The sequence below is a fragment of the Camellia sinensis genome, chromosome 7 (genome assembly GCF_055761805.1).
Source record: "Camellia sinensis isolate YWXY chromosome 7, ASM5576180v1, whole genome shotgun sequence".
In the NCBI taxonomy this organism is placed as follows: domain Eukaryota; kingdom Viridiplantae; phylum Streptophyta; class Magnoliopsida; order Ericales; family Theaceae; genus Camellia; species Camellia sinensis.
Genome location: NC_138967.1, coordinates 33,144,761 through 33,149,667, shown reverse-complemented (window position 1 = coordinate 33,149,667; position 4,907 = coordinate 33,144,761). Strand labels below are relative to the sequence as shown.

The 4,907-nt window shown below is 30.5% G+C and overlaps 1 pseudogene across 1 annotated transcript; it reads right to left on the bottom strand.

Annotated features, from left to right (window-relative positions):
- Positions 1-1,247: 1,247 nt before the first annotated feature.
- On the bottom strand, positions 1,248-2,256 carry LOC114297418 (protein LIGHT-DEPENDENT SHORT HYPOCOTYLS 4 pseudogene; annotated as a pseudogene). Its single transcript, XR_014335175.1, has one exon. The product of XR_014335175.1 is annotated as a protein LIGHT-DEPENDENT SHORT HYPOCOTYLS 4 pseudogene (transcript).
- Between the last annotated feature and the right edge of the window lie 2,651 nt (positions 2,257-4,907).

The window sequence follows — 4,907 nt, the reverse complement described above, 5'->3', positions numbered from 1 at the left end:
TTTTTTTTTTTTTTTTGTAATTAATCCTATTTTTATTAATCATCAAATATCATATTTTGTTTTATTTTTCTATCATTTAATATCAAATCATAAGTTTCACTCTCTTTATCAATTAGCATCTATACCATGAGAAGTCATTCATTGTCCTAGAAACACCAATTATATTTGGATAAGTATTCAATTGCCTTTCCAAAACAGACAAATAATAAATGAAACTTAACTTACTATTTCAACAAATAACTTAAGTTAAAACACCATCTAAATTTGCGAACAATAAATAATTTCTCCTCTATCAGGATTACCCAATAATTTCTTACATTACCAAAAATAAACAAAGCTATAGCCTATAATGCTCTGCAAATCTGACACATGATCTCTGCAAAGTTATTAAAACTTTTATATGAATGTCAGGATGATTTGCCAATACCAGTAAAGAATCACAAAAACAACACACAAAAAAAGACATGGAGACATGATATTGCAAATCTATTACTTGTCATAATTGGCTTTTGAAAGTAGCAGTACATTTCTATGACCATTTGGATATTAAAGGATGACTACAACTAATACATACAGTACCACTCTACAACTACTTAAACTGTCACTGTTTGCATTACCAGAAACAATAGGTACCTATCACTTTTAGCACCCCACAAATATAGGGAGGGAAAATAAAATTTAGATAAACATAAATTTATTCTACACAAACCACATATTTGTTTGATGAGAAAAACTAGGAATCATGAAAAAACTTTCAAGAAAATGATCATAAAAGATTTATGATTCTTGGATTACCTTGATTAGTGTGTGGTGCTTTATTTCAAGTGTAATCCAAAGATCATAAATCTTTTATGATCATTTTCATGAAAGTTTTTTCATGATACCTAGCATTGCTCTTGTTTGATTTGTGTTGATAACACTTTAAACCTTTAAGCTGGTGGCTTCACATACAATCACATCTAACAATAATTGCAAAATAATTTTTCTTATTCATCATATGTTCAAAACTATTAAAATATTTTTCAAATCATTCAGAATTTAAAAATAAAATTATAAATATATTGTCTATGCCTATCCCTAATATATATATATATATATATATTTTCTAGGAGCAACAAAAAGAAAACAAATGTTACACATATATAAGGGTGACATTGTAACTCGAATGTCATGAATTTAAAATACACAAACAATTTATTTGTATGTAGAGTACGTAGAGAGAGTAGAGGACGATTGTGTACATCTGATTATTCTTAAAAAAGAGTTTGATGTTTTATTTATTTATTTTTCTAAACAAAAAAGAGAAAAACCTAGCTGCATATAAAGTACTCATGGAGTAGAAGATTATGCATGCACTTATTAATTGTGAGCATCCATGGCAAGCCTGGCTAACATAGACGATTTCAGGTTTTCAATACTAATACATTTATCAGAATTTTGAACTTCTAATACTGATATTCACCGACTATATATAAGTCGATTTTATCTCATATCGATTGATATATGACTGTATCACCAATACTTACCCACTTCATCCTAGCTTAACTTGTAGTAGGAGGAGGTGGCAATGCCGGTGGCAATGGCGGCCGCTTTCGCTTCTTCTTCTCATAACTAACACCCCTAGCTTTGGCCTGCGAATCGCGAACTTCTCTCAAATAAAGCCTCACCGCTCGAGCGCCAAAAGGGTTCGCTTCGGGCTTGCCTCCGTTTTCTTCGAAGGCGGCACGGAGGCGGCCGATGAGGGCGTCGAGGCTGCCCCAGGCTTGGCGGAGAGGGCAGGGACAAGGTGCGGGAGGGTTGGGGTGGCCGAAGAAGGGGCAGAGATGGGTGTGGACTTTGGTTTTGCCGAATTGGTCGAGGTAGCGGAGGAATTCGAGGACGTGGGCGCCGCTGCAGCGGGGGAGAGAGAGAGGTGGGCGGTGGTTGCGGAGGTACTGGCCGAAGGTGTTCCAGTCTCGGCGTTTCTGGTTTTCGTATCGGCTTAGAGGAGATGGGGAGGTGGAGGAGGAAGAAGGTGATGATGATGCTGAGGATAAGGTAGTTGTGGTGCTGGTGATCATGGTTGTGATGTCTGGGTTTGGAGAGTCTATTTTTAGTGGGTTTGAGTCCATGTTAGTGTTTGATCTTTTGTTTGAGAGAGAGAGAGAGAGAGAGATGGAGCAATTTACTTGAAGAAAGGTGGATGGAAGGAACTAGGTTTAGATGCTATTGAAGGAACCAAAAGGACTATAATCATTCATTGATTTTCACTTGGGTGTCATGTTTGAAGAGAGAGAGAGAGAGAGAGACATTTGGAGTTGGAGAAGATGAAATATATATATAGGGAAGGGTTCTATTCAGTTGAACTTTTAACGGGATTAGAAAGTTGAGGTTTTTTATTTGTAAAAATTATTAAATAGAAGTTTTTTATCGATAAAAGTCATTAAACGAAAGATTTTTACTTGTAAAAATTTTTGAAAAAAATTAATTAGGTTATGTTTTTATAAATTTTTATTGATAGGAAACCTTCGTTTAATAATTTTTATTGGTAAAAAATATCAACTGTTTAATCTAATTGAAAATTTAACTAGAGAGAAACTCTATATATATATATATATATATATTAGCGGTGAGCAGACTCGATGAGCATATAGTTAAACTTGAAAAAAAAAAAAAAAAAAAAAAAAAAGATTAAAATTTTCATATAATTTGATCTAAGCAGTGATATGAGGCAAAAAAGTTATGGACATTTATGTCAATATAAGTTTTATATGTATACTATTATATTAGGGGATCGTTAAACTCATATCTCTTGATGAACATATATATTATTATATTAATATTTTATTTTTACTTACTTAAATTATACAATTTTGTATGTGTCAATCACTAATTACATATAAAGCAAAGGTTTGACTTGATGTCCTAAAACCTTTACTTCTCTTTATGTTAAGTGAATTTCTTTGAGTTTGGTAAAGAAAATTTACATCACGTGAGCGGCACACATATTATTATACTAATTAATTAATCATATATTTTTATTTTTATTTATTTAAATTGTACACGCATCACGTGTATCAACTACTAATATAATTATATATCAATATTCTAGTTAAAAAATAAGACTCATTTTTCAAATCCAATAATTTAATAAGTATTAAAATATGTACGATAACTCTCTTTTTTTTTTTTTTCTCTTTCTCAAATATTCTCTCGTTATTAACCAGCAATCATCTCACTTATATATCATTGGATTAACAAAGTGAGATTGTATATAATTTCTCAATATGGGCTCGGCTTCTCTCCAGTTCATCATCTGGAATGAAGGGTGCTATTCGGGTCTTTGGAGCCTATCACAAATCCCGTTTTAATGATCAAAACTGTTCATTTTGTCAAGCCTTGCATTTATATCATCTATTAAAAAAATTAGATTGATTGATATTTGTAACCCATTCATTGTATCACATTTCTAGAAACAAAAATGAATGGCCTATTTTTAAAACCACATTGACCGTTAGTTTTTTTTTGAGACAAACTAACGGTTCAAATTATCAAAACTGAACTACGAACATTGAATTGACTTAATTTTTTTACGGATGATATACACATTGAACTCGATAAAATGAACGGTTCAAATTATCAAAACTGAACTTGTGATGGGCTAGATGGGCCTAAACAATATCCTCCAGTCTAGATTTGGATTGAAGCCCAACCTTTTTGGGCCAATGTATATATATATATATTGAAAAGTTCTATAATACACCCACTTATGACATTTGTAGTCTTTTGTTATAAATTATTGTGATATTAGTTATGACTTAGTTATAATTTATTGTGATGTTGGTTATTACCTATTGTGAGTATTTTGGTTATGATTAAATTTTATTGGTTGATATTTGATTATGACTCATCATTTATTTTAGATCTCATAATTTGCATAAAGTACACACTTTTAGGGGTATGTTTCCAGAAGAGTATTGCTATTCAAGTTAAAAAATTAAACTTGCTTTCTAGATTTAATGATGTGACACTCTATTAAATATCTATATCAATTTTTTCTCGTATTTATTCTCTAATTATAAACTAATCATCGTGTTAAAACATCACTGGGCTTAGAAAGTAGGTTTAGAAAGTGGACTTATATGTTATTTTTCATTATAGAATGACCAACATATTTTATTATTTAGTGACCAAACTTTTTTATTTTCAAAAGTAAAAATTTTGTTACAAAAAACATTAGGAGAACAGTTTTTGTTGTAACATGAGTCGTCACTAAAAAGTCGTTCTAAAGGTCAAAAAAATAATTTTTAATGACAATATTTAAAGAATGTCGCTAATAAATATACTTTTAAGGATAAAATAATTTTGTGCCAAAATTATTTATTTTTTGAGATGAAAATTTTTGGGCCAAGAAGATAATAATTCATCATTAAATGTCTAATTTTGTCACTAAAAATACAATAATAGCACTTTTGACAATTAAAATATTTTGTTCATGAAAAATTATTTTATTCATAAATTTTTATCTCTAAAATTTTAATTTTTGGTAATGTGTATAAAGCACATACTTTTTTTTTTGTTTGAACCGTCATTCTATTTTCATTAAATTTACCCTTCTTCAATTACCTATATGTAACTACTTCATATTTTAATCTTGAATTTCAAATTTGATATTTTTTATTATTTTTACTTTTCATCAAAATTTTTTTTTTTTTTTTATCAGCAAAGAAAAAGAAACTTTATTGATGAGATGAGCAAAACATGCAACAAAATACATCAATAAAGGGGGGAAGTGCAAAAAGCATCATAGCTAACACTCCACAATCCCAACTAGGTTGGCACCAAGGAGGAAGCACAATCATCTGCAGCACTACACCCACAGATTGGCGAGAATCCAATCCAAAACAAAGAAACAAAACAAAAAAAAC